The sequence below is a fragment of the Myxine glutinosa genome, chromosome 8, assembly GCF_964187855.1.
Source record: "Myxine glutinosa chromosome 8, kmMyxGlut1.1, whole genome shotgun sequence".
NCBI lineage: Eukaryota > Metazoa > Chordata > Myxini > Myxiniformes > Myxinidae > Myxine > Myxine glutinosa.
In genome coordinates, this window is record NC_136268.1 from 71,370,512 (window position 1) to 71,391,010 (window position 20,499).

The 20,499-nt window shown below is 39.1% G+C and overlaps 1 protein-coding gene across 1 annotated transcript in view; it reads right to left on the bottom strand.

Annotated features, from left to right (window-relative positions):
- Window positions 1–20,499, bottom strand: part of LOC137433134 (laminin subunit alpha-2) — a 469,485-nt gene that overhangs the window by 412,668 nt on the left and 36,318 nt on the right. The window lies entirely within an intron of this gene.

Here is a 20,499-nt window from a genome sequence, read left to right on the forward strand (position 1 = left end):
ATCCCATCACATTGCCTGGGGGCATGATTTTGTTTTTGCGATAACTTTGTTATAAAAACGTGTTTACCCATAATCTTTCATATGTGCTTTGAATGAAGGGTAATACATATTCCTGTGTGAGTGTTTTGGTTTTTTTATTTTCAGGGTCGGAGAGAATGTATTTTTAAAAATTTACCCCATTAATGCATTTGGGGGTCTTTTTGGACCGGTTTAGTATTTAGGTTATTGTTGGTAAAAACAAACCAATAAGATGTAATTTTCTTTATTGCTGTTTTATTTTGGATGTATTTTTATTTATTTATCATTATTATTTAATACCCACTCCCCCTCCCCCCTTTACATAGCATTGCTGAATGTGTATGTGTGATGTGTTCTGATGTATCTTCCACACCCTTTGACCCACAGGGCTCAAACTTGGCATGAAGAATGTTTGCTTCCCCAGAATAGTTTTGGAATTTGACCCCCCCCCCCTCCCACCGTCATGAATGTGTGGGTGGTGGGGTAGGTAAAGAAACCCCCGACAACACAGATGTATTTCCAAGACATGCATTTTCAAAAAAATCAATACAAAACATTTTCAACAGTAAATTTATTCTTATTTCTTGGTGATGGCATGGCATTCTTATGGATGGCATTTGTTGCACAAAAGCAGGCTGTGCCCATTGCACACACGCTGTGAGCATTTTTGGCATGTAGTGGAGATTTTGCTGTCCTGTTTTGGACAGTAAGTGCACATTTTTCTTTTTTTGGCACCACCTGTGGACGTCTCAGCTGTTGGGCACCAAATGCCAAAAATCTCCATGGAATATTTGACGCTGCTTGGAAGTGAAGGATTTTTATTCAGCCTGTCTTCCATATGAGGCATTACCATTTCCATGACAAGTTCTTTCAGGCACAAGCGGCATACCTTTGGATGGAATTCTGGATGTTGTGATGAAAACAGCAGAAATGCATTCAGGCAGGCAACATCCAGGACGTTATACCACAGTGTCATGGACCACCTCCTGGTTTGTCGTTTGCATGAATATGTGTGATCCATCTGATCCATGGTATCCACGCTGCCTTTAGTGCTGTTACAGAAGCCGATTATTTCGGGCTTTTGTTTCCTGCTCGTTCCTTCCATGATCGCCTTGTCATGGTGTCGTGTGCTGAGCAAAATTACGGCTTTGTTGGGTCTTGGCACATAGCTCACCATAGTTAGATTTTCAGTGAATCCAAATTCGCTTCTGTGACGCTCTCTGTCCTTTCTGGCTGCCATCAGTGCAGGGATATCGGCCTTATTTTTCTTAAGTGTTGCCACAAGCGTCAGACGTTTCTCCAGCAGTGTCCGAGCAAGTGGAATACTCGTAAAGAAGTTGTCCATGGTGATATTTCGTCCTGAACCCCTCAATGGACCATACAATGTCCGTACGACATTTGATCCGAGGTTTTTTTGCATGGGTTGCCCAGGCTGTCCACCTGTGTATGCCATGCCATCCACAGCATATGAGGTCATTGCATCACAAGCCCAAAATATCTTGATGCCATATTTTGCCAGTTTGCTCGGTCTATATTGGATAAATTTACAACGGCCTCTGAATGGTACCAGTTGCTCATCCACAGTGATGCCACATAACACAATTGTGTCAACTAGTGCCCTATGACACTCAATAGCAGACTAGGCCGACTGAGCTGGTAATATAAATTCAGCACACGAACAATGTTTCGATTGTGCAAACCATATGTGCAAAATTCCGATGGATATAACAAGATGAACGGTTAGACTATATTTTTTATACTTACAGGCAATGTTTTTGAAGGCTCACAAACAAGGATTGCAAGAGATTGACAAAGACTGCAAAATGGCAGGCTAACTTGTCACCACTTCCTGTTCGGTTGTGACCTGTGATATCACAACCTGTTATACACAATGTCAAACTGGTCCAAAAATACCCACAAATGCATTCATGGGGGTAAAGTTTAAAAAATAAATTCCCCCGATTCTGAAAGAAAAAAACCCCAAAACACACAGACAGGAACATATATTTATTACCTTTCATTCAAAGCAAACATGAAAGATCAACCCCCCCCCACCCCCCACCCCTAAGGTTGGATGTGTAGACGATGCACTGATCTCTACGTATTATCAGTTTTTAATCTTTATAAAAAGTTGTTGAGATGGAACCAACATTTTCCAGGAACGCAACCCCACTTATAACACGTATTCCTATGTGAAGACATGTTCCACTTCACGTTATTTCATTATACGTTACACTTTCCAGGAATGCCTCTAAGACGCATAGCGAGGACTTATTGTAGTTACAAAAAACTGCCTTATTTCATGACTTCTACATCTAATAGGAAAAAATTATTTTAACATGGTCCCCATCGGAAGAAGTACACTATGAACCAATTAAGCTCTTATATTTTCCTGTAATTACATTTGAATGGCAGAAAATGTTTGAAAATAAAGTTTTTAATGCATTTGCATCCATTGAAAGAAAGGTAGAAGCAATTTCTTCATAGTGTACTCATATAATACTTTACAGCCAGGACATTGCATCCCAAAGAACACCATTGCTCAAATGCCAGGACATTAAGCTAGCCGTTCTATCTGCTATAAATCACTTTTGTACTTTAAAGTTTCCATAGCACCTTTCAAAACAGCAGGTCCTTTTGTAGCAGCAAACTGTACAAATTCCACATTTTTGTCCACAGCATTATTTATTCCTGGCTGTTACAGTCTCCCGGTTTCATCAGAATTGCAGGAAATGCTGAAAGGGATTCTGGTCATGTATTCCTTCACACTGAGACTGATTACCCTTGTTTTATAGAGTGCTTACTCATCATTTCGATAAAAGAAAACACAATAAAGGTGTTAGTATTTCCAACAACTGAATTGGCATTTATTATGTGGGGCACTTAAACAGCATTTATCATCATTATACACCTCCTAAGCTATTGGCATCTCTCCCTCCCTTCCATAATAAAACAATACCAAACTGAACTAGAAAGAGCAATCAGAGATTGCAGACCCTCGCCAGGATGTGTTTTCAGTGGCTTTTGAGGCTTTTGTGTTAAAACAAATATGGCGACCGAACCAGGTGACCAATGACGTGATCATCATTTTTTTCTCCACCAATTTATCCCTAGATGACGCTCAAGAAATTTCATCTTGATTGCATGAAGTATTGTACTTGACGAATGATGACGTCATAAAGGAGGTACATATAACATCATCATTATCAAATGTTATTCCACATGGAGAGTTCTTTACAATGAGCCATGTCTTCATTTTTTCTATGCAGCGCTTTCGGAGATATAGAGGTACAAAGTTTTTCGGTTTATCCAAGATGGCACCCATACCACGTGACCTATGACGTCATAATTATCATAAAAAAATCGTCAGGTGTAGTTGCACCTACTGTGAAATTTTTCTGTCAATTGGACCAATGGTTGCAGAGAAAATCATATTTATTCTGTGCAGACAAATAGACAAAACAGACAAACAGACAGATGAAAAATCACTCAGAGAGCGACACTTGGCAAAACAGAACACAGTAGAATAGCACTCAGTAGAGTATCCTTTTGACCTCAAAAATAATTCGTGGTTTTATTCAGTGATCTGATATGCAAATCGTCTGCAAAGTATAAGTTAATCGGATCAAAATTGACAATTTTATAAATTTGGCCTATGTTGACCTTTTGGCCTATGTTGACCTCAAAAATAGTTGGTGGTTGGTTTCAGTAAACTGATGTGAAAATGCTTTTCAAATTTCAAGTCAATTGGATGAAAATTGAGTATTTTAGAAATTTGAAGAAAAGTGGTTGACCTTTGGCCTATGTTGACCTTGTGACCTATGTTGATCTCAAAAATAGTTGGTGGTTGAATTCAGTTAACTGATATGAAAATCCAATTCAAATTTCAAGTCAATCGGATGAAAATTGAGAATTTTAGAATTTTGAAGAAAAGTGGTTGACCTTTGGCTTATGTTGACCTTGTGACATATGTTGACCTCAAAAATAGTTGTTGGTTGAATTCAGTTAACTGATATGAAAATCCTATTCAAATTTCAAGTCAATCGTATGAAAATTGAGGATTTTAGAAATTTGAAAAAAGTGGTTGACCTTTGACCTTTTGACCTCAAAAATATATAGGATTTTGTCGGACCACAAACTCTAAAATTTTGTGAAGTTTCCTGAAGATCGATTTAAAATTGTGACCTGTAGGCAAGTATAAGTGAGAGGCCAGACAAACACACACACAAACAAAACACACAAACCAGAGTGATCAACATACTTTTTTTTGCCAAGTAACAAACAGTGTACTCAAATGTACTCAACATACCGAGTATTCAAATGCAATACCCTCTCCTCTGGTGAGGGTAACTAGAAATAGTAATCAGAGATTGTAGACCCTCGCCAGGATTTGTTTTGTGTGCTGTTTGTATGATATTGTGTGGCGTTTGTGTTTTGGCGTGTTTTGGTGCTGATGTGTAGACGATGCATTGACGACCCAATGTTATGTTCGTAGAGGCTAGAACGGACAAACAGACCCTTTTGGTTTTATTGTGTAGATTTACATTGCAATCACATGTGTTTTATAGATGTATGCATTATTATTAATGTATTATTATTATTATGCACATTCCATACCGTGTATAAGTCTGCACATTCTAATAGTATGTTCTTTGTAGATGCATTCATTCACATTCTTAATACATGTACTTTAAAGACATACTCACATTCTAATAGTATACATGTACGACAGCGATGTCCTCATATTATAATAGTATGTACTCTATAGACGTGCTCACATTATAATAGTACATACTTTATAGACGTGCTCGCATTGTATTAGTACATATTTTATCGATGTGCTCACATTGTAATAGTATGTACTCTTATAGACGTGCTCACATTGTAATAGTATGTACTTTATCAATGTACTCGCATTGTAATAGTACGTACTTTATAGACGTGCTCACATTGTAACGGGATGTACATTATAGACATGCTCAGATTGTAATAGTACGTACTTTATAGACGTACTCGCATTGTAATAGCAAGTACTTTATAGACGTGTTCGCATTGTAATAGTATCTACTATATAGACGTACTCACATTGTAATAGTATCTACTTTATAGACGTGCTCAGATTGTAATAGTATATACTTTATAGATGTACTCGCTTTGTAATAGTACGTACTTTATAGACGTGCTCGCATTGTAATCATATGTACTTTATAGACGTACTCGCTTTGTAATAGTACATACATTCGAGACGTGCTCGCATTGTAATAGTATCTACTTTATGGACGTACTCACATTGTAATAGTATGTACTTTATAGACGTACTCGCATTGTAATAGTACGTAATTTATAGATGTACCACATCCTAATAGTACATACTTTATCGACGTGCTCACATTGTAATAGTACGTACTTTATAGACGTGCTCGCATTGTAATCGTATGTCCTTTATAGTCGTGCTCACATTGTAATAGTATGTACTTTATAGACGTGCTCGCATCCTAATAGTACATACTTTGTCGACGTACTTACATCCTAATAGTGCATACATTATCGACGTGCTCACATTGTAATAGTACGTACTTTATAGATGTGCTCGCATTGTAATAGTATGTACTTTATAGACGTGCTCACATTGTAATAGTACGTACTTTGCAGACGTGCTCACATTGTAATTGTACGTACTTTATAGACATGCTCGCATTGTAATAGCATGTACTTTATCGACGTGCTCGCATTGTAATAGTACGTACTTTGCAGACGTGCTCACATTGTAATAGTACGTACTTTATAGACGTGGTCACATTGTAATAGCATGTACTTTATCGACGTGCTCGCATTGTAATAGTACGTACTTTGCAGACGTGCTCACATTGTAATAGTACGTACTTTATAGACGTGCTCGCATTGTAATAGCATGTACTTTATCGACGTGCTCACATTGTAATAACATGTACTTTATAGACATGCTCACATTGTAATAGTACTTACTTTATAGACGTACTCGCATTGTAATAGTACGTACTTTATAGATGTGCTCATATTGTAATAGTACGTACTTTATAGACGTACTCGCATCCTAATAGTACATCCTTTATAGACGTACTTTCATCCTAATTGTACATACTTTATAGACGTACTTTCATCCTAATTGCACATACTTTATCGATGTACTCGGTTGAAAAGAAAGAACGTGTAATGCTGGCTTCAACAGGTGGCGTTAGTGTCCGACGTCAGCACATTATGTGTGGATAAACAACCAAACTAGCAGATTCTGTATCTGGATGCAATACCCTCTAGTGAGGGTAACATTATTTTGTTAAAAAATATTTTGCCATCGTCTTCCAATGAACAAAGTTGATTTTGCCACTCTTCTAATTCAGCAATTTTTTTTCACATTTTGTACAAAGTATCATTTTCGTGCTATTTATTAATATAACCGTGGGGATGTGATCCTTTGATTTCACTGTACCATGTAAATACAAGCCATTCAGAAGACATTCACTATTCGGAATAAAAACCTGTTTTGCAGACACCGAGGAGGTGGAATGGTACGAGTGATCTTGCTCCAGGGAGAGACGTAGTTGGACAGATTGAGTAACCATTTCGGGCAGAAGTTTCCACAAGGCTATCTCATCCGTGGTGAACTGCCCATCACCAGGGGGCTAGGACAATAAAGCTTCCAAGCTCTGGGATGGGTATTAGAGATGATGATGGGCACGGCACAGGCCAGCTGACAAGAGCATCAGCGCACGATGCCCAAAACGTCTCAACTGTTGATTCAGTTGCCACTAAAAAGGTCAGAGAGTGAAACAATTACAGACTGGATAGGGCTGTCTGAGTCAGGCGAAAATAGCTGCCATGGTGCATTCATCATCTGGTGCTCACATTGTGTTACACATTATTCTCACAAGAGTCGAGTCGTGTCGAGATATATTGATTTTATTCCTTTTTCCCAGGTATTTGGGCTTAAATAATAACATACAGAGCTTTTCGTGAAGCATTCTTCAAGAAGATTTGTTTCTACAATGATCCCTTTGGGATTTGGTCAAGACTACATTCTCATACTGGGGTGTATGCCTTGCAATGTTGGATGTGTGCACCAGCTTAATAATACAACGTTACTACAGAGGTACATAAAGCTAACAGCTTCTAGGAATATTTATCTAAACCATTTAATATTCAATGCACATATTTAAAATGCTAATTTATTATATGTTTTGCCAATCACGTAGAAGGTCCATATCCTTAAATCAACGAAAAGTTCACCACGATACGATGACTGGTTTTTTGTATGACATTGAAGTTGCATGGTAGAGATTTGTGCTCAATTATTGCATGAACTAACAAGGACGCCACTCAGTACAGAGCATACCTCCACCTGGTTGGCCATATCACTCAATGGTGAAGAATCGCTTCAAAAATTCTACTAGCTGGATCCGGATCCGGATCTTCACCAAAATTGAATCGATTCTTCCTTGTCAGACACACAACCTGTCCAACAAGTTTCTTCCAAATCCATCCATAACTTTTTGAGATATCCTGCTATGTATCTATTTTGGCCCTATCTCCCAATGGTGAGGAATCACTTGAAAATTAAATAATTCTCATATCCGAATACATATTCAGATCTTCACCAAAATCGAATCGAATCGTCCTTGTCAGACACCCAACCGGTCCACCAAGTTTCGTACAAATCTCTCCACAACGTTTTGAGATATCCTGCTATGTATCGTTTTTGGCACTATCTCCCAATGGTGAAGAATCACTGAAAACATTCTACTCGTTGGATCCGGATCCAGATGTTCACCAAAATTGAATCGATTCTTCCTTGTCAGACACACAACCTGTCCATCAAGTTTCGTCCAAATCCGTCCATAACTTTTTGAGATATCCTGCTATGTATCGATTTTGGCCATATCTCCCAATGTTGAAGAATCACTTGAAAATTAAATAATTCTCATATCCGAACACATATTCAGATCTTCACCAAATTCGAATCGAATCGTCCTTGTCAGACACCCAACTGGTCCACCAAGTTTCGTACAAATCTCTCCACAACTCTTTGAGATATCCTGCTATGTATCGATTTTGGCCATATCTCCAAATGGTGAAGAATCACTTGAAAATTCTACTAGCCGGATCCGAATCCTCACCAAAATGTAATAATTTCGTCGTTGTCACATACGCTCCATCTCTGCCAAATTTCGTCCGAATCCGTTCACAATTTTTTGAGATATTTTGTTCACAAACGGGCAGACAGGCAAACGGACACACAGACAGACACGGGTGAAAACATAACCTCCATCGACCTTTGGTGGCGGAGGTAATAAGTGTATTATTACTCGAGTTATCCTGAGGTTATAACTGAAAACCCTTTTCCCAAATACAGATTTAGGAAGAAACGATTTGAGTCGTAATGCCTGTAACATACGAGGTAACCCCTTCAACCGACCCAAATGACCCCACTCAAACAAGTTAATATGAGATTACAGAGGAAACGGCTAGGGGGGAAGGAGGCAGGGACACCATGTTTAAAAATAAGTTCCAAAGTTTTACTTTTTGAAATTTTAACACAGCACAAGTTCAGGGCAGCAACAAAAGCAGATAATAGGGCAGTGAACAAAGGCTAGGTGAGAAGAAAGAACTAGCAACCTTTGAGTACGTAGTGTTTGCCCATAACAATGGAATGGCTTTGTCTATCCTCATGAAAAAAAATTCAGGTTATTCATTGCAGCACTGGTGGTCACAGTAAACACAGTAACTAGTGTGGTGCATACCTCCACCAGGCTGAACAGTTTACCTTTTGTATCCCACTGATAGGACGGATCTGCATCCTTACTTTCACCAAAAGCTACTCTGCTTGTTCTTGTCACCGACCCAACCCATCCACCAAGTTTTGTTGGAATCTGTCCTTAACTTTTCGAGATATCATGCTATATATCGTTTTTGGCTCTGTCTCTCAATTGTGAAAAATCACTTGAAAAAAAATTGTATCCGAATCGGAATATTCCCCAAAATCGAATCAATATGTCCTTATCGTACACTCAACCTGTCCACCAAGTTTCATCCGAATCCGTCCCTAACTTTTTGAGATATCCTGCTCATCGACAAACAAACAGACAAACCGACAAACAGTGATGAGAAATTAACCTCCATCCACCTTCCGTGACAGAGGTTACAAGAATGAGCATTTGATGATGAAGACCCTCAGCAGTGAATGTTCATTACAGGACATTTGTAACGAAATATCTGTATTAAAGTTGGTCTGCATGCAGTCTCGGTCTTGGACGTGCACACATGTACGCAAACACAAATATGATTCCAATAGTGTCTCCCATGAGGTCAATGGAATGAGCAAAGCTAATGAGGCAAATCTTTAATTAGTAACTGATGGTTATTCTTAGCTGTCATTTGGCTTTGGAGAGAGCACCGAGCTTATGTCTCAACATAAACACACATGAAACAAGAAAGAGCAATCAGAGGTGGCAGAGCCTCACCAGGACGTGTTTGTGTTGTGTATTTTGTGTTGTGTATTTTGTGTGCTGTTTATTAGCTGCTGTGTTTGCACATTTTATTGACAACATCGATCTATGTTCAATCCAACATGGCTGCCGAACCACATGACCGATGACGTCATCATTTATTTTTTTTGTATACAAGATCGAGGCTCGTGAAAGAGCTAACATTAATCACACAAAAAGTCAAACCGACACATAAAACACAAAATAAGGGGAGCGGTAGACAAGATGGGGAGAGAGAGGGAAGGACACAAACAGGTACATCGAGAGAAATGTGGGAGGGAGAAGGCTTGGGGGGAGGTGGGACAGGTATAAAACATGTGAACACTGCAAGGACTTCCAGGAAAGAAGTTGGAATTTCAAAAAAATGTATCTGGGGTGAATTAGTAGGGGTAGAAAAGATCAAGGTTTTGAATGGGGGAAGATAAGAGATGGTGGTGAACAGCTGTTTTTAAAATCTGGAGGGAGGAGTGGGATTGAAGGGAGTGGGGGAGTTTGTTCCAGAGGCAGGAGAAAAGGGGAATGAAAGAGTGAAGGTGAGCAGAGAGCCTAGATTTTGGCAGATTAACCATGAGAGGGTTGCTGGCAGATCTTGTGCGACCTGAAGGAATATTAGGGGGACAGAGCACAGAGAGAGCTGGGAGAGCAAGGCCGGAGAGGAGTCGGTAGAAGACAGAAACACCACCAACCTGCCTGCGGTGAGTGAGTGAAAGGCGCTCAGAGTTAACTTCATCGCAGGAGATTCCAATGATTCTGAAAGCTTTGGCTTCAGCAGCGTGAAGCCGAGCTAGGTGTGAGGCAGGAGCACCGGCCCAGAGGGGGTAACAGTATTCCATTGAGCTGCAGATGAAAGCCTTGTATGTGGTGAGGAGCTCAGGTGTGCCAAGGAAGGACTTCGCACGACGGAGGATGCCCAGTCGGCGACTGGCTTTGGAGGCCAGCTTGGAAATGTGGTTTTCCCAATAAAGATCATGGCAGATAGTGAGACCCAAAAGCTTGAGCGACAGAACTTCTTGGAGAGGATTGTTGAGAAAGTAGATGGGAGGCTTTTCCAGTCGGTCTTTTCGGAGAGACATAGTGAGAGTGTGAGATTTGTCAGGATGGAAAGGAATGTTCCACTTGTTTGACCCGTCTGTGATTTTGTCCAGGTCTGCAGAGAGTGAGGAGGCTGCAGACTGCCGATCTGAGGGATGAGGAATGGAGCGGCAGAGAGTGGAGTCATCAGCAAAGAGATAGAGAGGATTTTCCAGAGAGTCAGAGAAATCATTGATGAAGACCAGAAATAGCACAGGGCCCAGAACACTACCTTGGGGAACTCCAGCCAGAACAGGAAGGGGAGACGAGAGAAACCCATTCAGGGCCACACGTCGCCTACGACGAGAGAGGAAGTCCGCAAGCCATGAGTGGAGATTTAATTCTCCCTTATAATTTTTGTGTCGATCATGCTCAATAAATTTCAAACTGATTGGATCAAGCATTCAACTAATTATTACATCATAATTAAGGCACCGATGACATCATCATGAATATATATTGTTCCCCATGGGTAGTACTTGACAATGAGCCATGTTTCAATTTTTTCCACGGAGCGGTTTCGGAAATATAGAGGTGCAATTTTTTTCGATTTTTCCAGGATGACGTCTGTACCACATGACCTATGACGTCAGAATTATCAGTCAACATTCTACAGGAGGAGGCTCTCCTATGGTGAAAATCTCTTGGCAAATCGGACCAATGGTTGCAGACAAAAGCATACTCACGTTCTGTACAGACAAACAAACAGACAGACAGACAAACAAACAGAACTAAATGTAATACCCTCTCCTCTGTTGAAGGTCACAGAGTGATTTTGAGAGACTGACGAGCACCACTGCATTGCCAACTTTGCCAAGAGTTTTTATAAATCCCTCTGAATACATCACACTACACACATCTCACAAAGATTTACAAGTTATCATGATAAATAGAGTAAGAACCATTTATTTTGAAGTAACCATTTTAAAGGTAATCAGCTGAAATAAAGTTGAATATATATTTCGATCCAAAAAAATAAATACCTCAACTTGACGAGGCCAAAATATTTAAAAGATGAATTTTCACAAACATAATTTACTCTCAGACCATAAATGGAAATTATACTATTATTTGATAAGCTTCATGCTTTTTCAGTTCAGAACGTTTTGAGTCAAACATTGTAAAAATATTTATTTGAATGAAGTGCATTTGTAAGTTCTCTATCTTAACTCGCAACTGTTGTATAGACTACAAGACATGCTTTTGTAATCTACTTTCAATGGCGAATGCTTGCCCAATTCAAACTGGGCACAAGACCGACAAAATGAGTCTTGACCAGCATCACAGTGCCTGACCAAACAGACCCCCCGCATGCACCCCTCCCCAACTCCCTCCCCAACAGTCAAACTAGCATTCCAGAGGGCTATCTGTGGCCGGGGCCTGTTCTCCAACCGTGCCTCAAGGACCATGTTCTTTCCGGGTCAACAGGAATCTCTTTCAGCACAAAGGATCAGAGCTAAACCGCCATGGGCAAGTGCCAGCTGGAACAACACCGACTCAAATCAGGTTAATGTGTGCGCAAGTCTGATAGTTTTCTGCACAAACATTCCTCTTGCTCCGACATATCAAGACTGATGAATCCACAAATTTTTAACACATTTGTTGTGCAGATTTTAAGGTTAATCAAGTCCTGCCAGCCTTGAGAGTCATTGATATATATATATATATAACTGCGTTATATATACTGCGGCTTGCGTTATATATATATATATAACGAAACCACTTTGCAATGTATATATATATATATATATATATATATATATATATATATATATATATATATATATATATATATGTATATATATATCTATATAGATATATATGATATATAAATGTATATATGTATATATATAGATATACTGTATATATATATATATATATATATATATATATATATATATATATATATATATATATATATACGTGTAGTATATAAATGTATATAAATATATATAAATGTGTACATTATTGTACATTATAAATGTGTACATTATATATATATATGTAACACCGACTAATATTACTCAAGTTTGTCAGATTCTGTTTTGATTCCTTTCGCAAAACAAACTTTATTTCAAGCAACAGCTTTTAAAGGCACAACCTATCAATAATGCAATTCCTTTTTGATTGATAAAAGTTGAAATAAATATTTACGTTTAAAGAAAGTAACAATTAAATATGAAAACAAGCATAAAATTTTTTTCCCCGTAAAGTATCAGTTTTTTTTCTTTCTTTCTGGAGTGAAGAGGCTTGTACATATTACACACGTGGAATTGATGTCATGAGAAGCAATATGCCCAAGTACAAATCACAATGACACGAATAGACAATGGATAAAGCGTATGGGATTTACATCTGGAACCATCGTATCAGGAACATCTGCTTTAACTGCAAACAGGGATTTTAAACACCAAACATTGCAAAGTGGTTTCGTTATTCGTTAATTTTCTTTCTTGACAAAGCAGCATAAAAGCAATTTCAATTTATTGCTCATGGACTCAAAATTGAATGTGTAAATATTTCAAAGTAAATGTATAAAATAGTGTTGTTGTGTTATATTCAATAGTGTTATTGAAAGTATAAAACCCCAATACATCTTGCCTTTTTTCAGCAGTAAACTGCTTGTTTGTGGGGTTTTTTAGCCTTGGTTTGGGTACCAGGCAAAATTGGATTCATAAAAAACTGCCATTTGTTACACGATGGAGTATATCATTCTCTAGAGTGGATAATAAACACCATATTGTAACCTCTGTTTTTGGTTTGTTCCACTGCCTAAACTACTGTATAGTCTGAGTGTATAAGGTTGAGCACTTTGGCTCATTAAGACGTTTCAATGTCTATAACAAGGAAGTTAACCATCTTTCATTTTAGTATATAAAATATAGCTTCATGGGAAGACATAGGGGATAAATGGTAAAATGGCAATGTACTGACAGTGGAGTCATTTGGTAAGATTACAATAAATTCAAAAATCAGATCAGATTTGCCTTTGTTTTATAAATTCATTTTAAACTTTGCGAATTCTCTTTAAATTAATTTTTCTAATCCTTTTCCATTTAATTTGTTGAGCACTTTAAAATATTCTTCAATGTTTAGGATTCTCACAGTAGTATTACCTTCCTTTAGATATGTCTTAATTAATTAACTTGATTTGGGCACAGAATTGCTGAAGTGATTTTTTAAATGAAATGCTTCTCCTTAATTTGATTGTCCATGGCTGACAATGGTTTGAGTGAAAGGAAGCCTCGAGGCACATTTCAATTTCTCCAATCAGCTGAGCGAAAGCAGGCCAAGCGAGATCATGGGACTCGGACTGACCAGGGGTTAAAAACATGCTTCAGCATAGTCCGCTGAGTTTAAACAGCCAAGTCCCGTTCTTGCTTGTCTATCCATCAAAATGGAGTAAAGAACCAACTTTAGAGGCCATTTTACCCGCAGAGCAGGGGTTGGCCTTTTTTGGGCACCATGGCCCCCTCTTTGAAGCAATGTTTTATGGCCGGATGCCCTTCCTGCTGCCAATGCTGTTAGTCGCCTCTTGCGATACACAGGGAATTACCAGTGAACTGGTCCTCAATTAGCCGACCTCGGAAGGATGACAGGCTGAGTCAATCCCTCTGGTGTTAATTCGGCGATCGACCGGGATTCGAACCCAGGATCCTAGGATCTCAAGCCCGCATCCTAACCGCTAAGCCAACACCAGGTTTTTGTGATTATCCCTGCACTGTCTCAAGTCTTCATACAGTTTGGAATATGCATCATTAAATGTGTAATTGATGCTACATGCAGACATGAAACCACAGTTTGACAACAACCTGCACACGAGATATCTCTCAAGACTATAGTACGGTTAACTGGTGGTGGTTCGCGTGCAGCCTCCCGGATGCTGGTTGCATCATTTTCAGTGGGCGCATCTGCCTCTGATGCAATGCCTCTCTATAACCAGTTACCTGGTACTCATTTGGCCAACGTTGGAATGATGACACAGGCTGTCAACCCCAACCGGCGTTCATTCAACGGGATTCAAACTCAGGACCTTAGGATCCCAAGCCCACCACCCTAACCATTAGGCCAACACCAGGTATTATGGCTAACTATACTCTTGGCAGCTTACCTTTCTTGTCCAAAGATAAGCTTAATGACAAGCACCGAAATGTGATGACAAAAGTCCCCCAAAGTCTGCTCGGCTGTTCCTTGACCTCAGCCTTTTCGAACAGCTTAAGGTTCCTGCTGGGTTGGCCACTCGTGAGGGTTCAAAACACTTCCAAATATTCCAGAGCAACTTACCTGGCAGGAATAATCAGCCAACCGGGCACAATCTAAGCACTACTTTGATGGTAAAAACTGGAATTATGGCTTCGCCAAGGGGTGAACAGGCAGAAAGACCATATCTGGCATAAATTGCACCAAGAATAGCTTGACATCCGTTTGTGTCATTGAGAGTTATATATTTTGGTTCAGCGAGGCAATATTTTGATGTGGAATCACTGTGATTTCATCAGTAATTTGGCATTAAATCCACCTCCAAATCCTGTTGCTACACAATTATTAACCTCTCTAAATGTAAGATGTGTGTGACGTTTGTGGGGTATAAAATGAGTAGTCATAATTTGCGCACTTTCCTGTCATTATGTCATTGAGGATCCTCTTTGTGTTTCTACCGTTTGTATTTTAACAAACACACCCCTCCCAGTCTCGATGTGAGGCTCACGGAGGAGCTTAATGATAGGTGCATCACGTGCAAGAGGAGGAAAGACAGTGTACCTGTGCATGACGGCAAGGGTAGTAGTACACAGACAAATATTAGCACATTTCCTCAATGGAGAAATAAACAGGACATGGTTTGGATTTGAGATGTGATGATGATCATCATGTGTTATGTGCTCACATGGGAATGCCAACCAGGCCAACCATGTTTTTGTTCGTTCAATATATGTATTCGGCCAAGGCCGAGCAAAGGGAGGTCAATCGAGGCCGTTTATTCCTGACACGTGAAACACCCTGCAACCTATGCCTACAGAAACACTTTTTGGAACATCGGCCACATTTTCCACACAATCATCATGAAACGTTGTTTGAAAGAATTCTCCATGGATAGGCACTCCTATGTTGATCGTGTCAACCGCTCAAGCAGTTGTGGAGAAAATGAATTTAAAAGCGACTAAAGGTGAAAGAGTGAGAGCGGAGGAAAAAATATGAGGGTCTCGGCCATCGTTCCACAACATGGTCAAGGATGGTTGTGGACACCTGTTACTAGTTGTTATATTCTTCAAGTGCATGCAAGGATAAGAGATGAAAGAATATTTTGATAATTTTCTTCATTTTTACATATTTTCTTTGAGTAGAACAATTTCATTGTAAAGATAAACAGGGTGACGACGTTTACGACAATTTCAGTGTGAAAGAAAAGATACACGACAGGTTACTTTGTCATTCGTTTACTTTTTATTATTTTATTATTATTATTATAATTTTAAACTTTTAATTCTTTATTATTATTATTATTATTTTTTTTTATCTTACTTTTTTACAGTCTTAGAGAATTTTTCACTCAATCTTGTGGTGTATTTTCATTCAGTCTTGTGTTAAATGTTCAGGAAGATTTTGTAAAAAAAAAACTCAAAGTGAATTGAAGACTTGGATGTAGGTGCTGCCACAGGTTGTCTACGTAGGTTCAATACCATCTTGAGCAAACTAAAACGTAGGATCTTGTGACACATAAAATATAAACAAATTATTTATAACCGGTGCCTTTCTCAGTTGCACAAGCTCCTTACCCACTTCCTGTAGTATTTTAACAATAGCAAAAATAGATTTAACACATAGTTGTTTATTCAAATTTTATCAATCTCACAGCAACAACACTATTATCAGATATTTTAACAAGAACATGAAAATAAGTCCATACGAGCCTCATATTAAACTTCATAGGCTTTGAATGAAAGAAGGAGGCAATGAAAAATTTAAGAAAGTTGTTTTTATCTCTCCGATCAAAATTAAAGTTCTTAAAGAATGTTAATCAAGTTTCAGATAATACTATCGTGTGACTACCCTGTATTGAACACTGCAGGGTGCCACAGATGACCAAATGAGCTTAACAGTCCAAGGCGTTCAATTCAATATGATGGTATTCGTTATACGCGTGGGAAAGGGGGATGATTAACTTAACTGGACGGCCTCCACCCGACGTCTTCACACATGGATAAATTAACTCGAACCGAGACGGAATTAAAATGTACAAATAAACATGTTTAATGAAAGAAATGCCGGTAACAAAGAAAATGCACGATAAACTATATGGCTAATTGGAGCGCTCCCATACAGACCCGAATACAGACAAAGGATAAAATAACTGGAAAATAAATAGGTGTGATTTGTGGCACTTATCTTCAATCGGCTGGTGTATCTCGTCAGTAATCGTCAAAGATCGTCTGAGGCCCTTTACATCTTTGCATGCAAAACGCGCTCGTTGGCACAAAGTAGGCCTCCCACGCGGCCCCCTCACTCCTGGCTCCGTGCACGAAGCAAACGGCCTTGGTGTGCAGCTCGCTCCTCCAGCCGTGTTTCATTTTGTGTGTTTAATGGAAGATTTTCTGGCTAGATGCATGTAGTGCAGTGTCATAAGGAACACAGGAAAAGTTAACAGAGGCAATTACAAACTGGGAAGTAATTACCCATAATACCTTGCTAATTAACAAGCCCCACCCCTCTGATGGGGATGAAAATACAAGTTTACCCTACATCCGGTCTACACAAATTTCCTACTTATGATACATCGAGGTTTCTTCTTCTTCAGGACAGTCTGAGCACACGACCTATGCAATCTACCTGGCCTAAGTTATCCCTACTCCCCACAAACGTAACAATACTTATTTACTCAAGGCTATATATTTTGCCTGCTAGATTTCAACAGATCTTTGCTATTTAAAACTATTTAAGTTCCCCCAGCTGATTAAAATTAACAAAAATGTTTTTGTATGAATTGAGATTATGTCGGTCTTTTGTTTCCTTAGAAAACGAGAGTTAATAGAACACGATACCCTGTGCAGTGCTCAAGTACAGTCACGTGAAAAAGTAAGTACACCCCATGTAATGTTTTGACTTTTCAACATATTTCAACATACAGCTATTTGATCCTCATTTCAACAATATTGATAGATAAAGGTGATATAATATAACAAATATCATGAAACATTTACATTTTGTAGTCCATTGTATAATTTAAATAAACATAAATGCAAATTTTGCATGTGGAAAAAGTAAGTACACCCTTGGCTCTAATCGGTGGTATTGCCCCCTCTGGACAACCTCAAGTAGGCGTTTCTTATAACTGTCTACCAGTCTCTGACATCGACTGGGATAAATTTTTGCCCACTCCTCCATGCAGAATTCTTTCAGCTGTGCGATGTTTGAGGGGTTTCTTGCATGCACAGCTCGTTTCAAATCCCCCCCACAACATATCGATGGGATTTAGATCCGGGCTTTGACTTGGCCATTCCAGAACCCTCCATTTCTTTCTTTTCAGCCATTCCTTGGTGGATTTACTGGTATGTTTAGGGTCATTGTCATGTTGCAAGGTCCACCTTCGGTTGAGCTTCAACTTTTCGACAGATGGCCTCACATTATCCTCAAGCACCCTCTGGTATAATGAATAATTCATAGTGGATTCTATGATGGTGAGCTTCCCAGGCCCTGATGCAGCAAAGCTGCCCCAAACCATAATATTTCCACCACAATGCTTTACAGTTGGTATCAGGTTCTTGTGGTCAAATGCTGTCTTTGGTTTTCGCCAAACATGTCGTTCCATCAGACCACAACACTTTTTGCCGCGTGTTTTCAGAAAATCTGGAGTGGTTTGTTTTTTTACATACCTCAAATGGGACTCAAGGTGGGTTTTTTTGAGTAATGGCTTCCTTCTTGCTACCCTACAAGCCAGACTTGTGGAATACTTGGGATATTGTTGTCACATGCACCAGTCCTTGCCACAAAGGCCTGTAGCTATTTCAAAGTTGTCATTGGCTTCTTGGTGGCCTCTCTGATCAGTCTTCTCCTTGCTTGGGCATCCAGGTTGGAGGGATGGCTTGATCTAGGCAGGGTCTTGGGGGTACCATACTTCTTCACCTTCTTAATGATCATATTGACTGTGCTCCAAGGGATATTCAAGGCCTTTGAGATATTTTATACCCTTCCCATGATCTGTGCCTTTGCACAATTTTATCCCGGAGGTCTTTTGAAAGCTCCTTGGTGCTCATGGTTGAGTCTTTGCTGTGAAATGTACTATCCAGCAGAGGAAACCTACAGGAACAGATAATTTTATTCTGAAATAATCAGAATCATTACAATTTAACACAGGTGGAGGCCAATTAACTTGGTGTGTGATTTTGAAGGTGATTGGTTACACCTGAGATAATTATATATACATTCACTCACATGGTTTTCCGTCGATTCATGGAAGCTTTCAAAATAAGCTGGAAAGAGGTATCATGATGGCTTCTCAATTTTATAATAACTGATTAATTTTGCAACATTTCTGAAGATTCATCAGACAGAATTATGAAATCATTTACATTTTTCATATCATTAAAATTACATGGATGAATAGATTGTTACAAATAACTACTCTAGGTTGAACCTTCAGCACATCGCAACGTATTTATGAGGATAATTAGTTCAACATGAATTAAAGACATCAATAAAATATATTTTGAGATGGAGTTACAATCAAAGCCTTAAAGTTTGGGTATATCTTGCTGAAAGCTGAACCTGGGAGAAGCCATGCAAACTGTTCAGACTCCTCACTTGGCTTGCTTCGAACAAACAGAAGGGACGGAGAACAAACATCCTTTGCTTTGAAGACTGCAGACTGCACTGCAGAGCCAACATTCCCAGCTCATTTGGAAGACATTATCCCATGCACAGCTGTTTTGTCCACATAAAAAGCTGGCCAGTAAGCGCAGCAGTTTGTCCCGGAATGCCTCGAAATTCTGTCATTCAATAGGAAAGAACCAGAGCGGATGACTAAAACCAGGAGGAGGTGAGGGAGGTAGTTGTAGAGTAACTTTAAGACTGAAGATGCTCCAATATGTTAACCGATAAATATCACTTTTTGTATACAGTGTCGAAGGAGGAGTTTGAACAAATAATGGATCAGAATGTAACAGAACAAAATGAACACAACAAAGAGAGTGGGGGTAGAAAGAATGGGATGGGGGGGGGGGGAGGGGTGGCAGAGGGTGGGTGAGGGGGAAAGATGGGAGGGAGCAGTGTGAGAGGGAAGAAGAGAGTGGGCATGGTGAGGGTGAAGATGGGATGGCGGGGTTTGACAGCATTAGTTGAATTGATGGTTGTGTGCAGGCAACCTCGACAGACTGGACTTTTCATGATTACCAGTTCAGATACATGAAGATATAAATAGCGAGAGGCATGAAATGATGGATTATTGAAGGCATGGAGGAAAGTCATCCTGTATCTGTTAAGTTAAACATTTCTAAAAATAATTTTATCACTAGAATGACTTCCAAAAAGTTGATTTATATTACTTGAAGAATGACTATATAATGACTATATAACAAAAAGTTGAAGAATGACTTCTATTCCAAGAATGACGTCTTCTAGAAAAGCTATTACACATATCAGCAAGATTCCATGCATTCGAGCTTCGTGCACTATCGTGATACAAAGGTCATCAAACATAAAAAGAGCAAACTTTGTGAGATATCCTCTTATGAATCACTTGGTGAATCTACAACGTAATATTGCTTTTGGAAGCTGCACATTCTTCCAAAATATATTTTGCAAGTTTTAAATTTCGTTATTATTCAACAAAATGCTCACAATATTCACAATATTTATCATGATTACAAAAGGCAATATAGAACGTTTACATTTCTTTCCA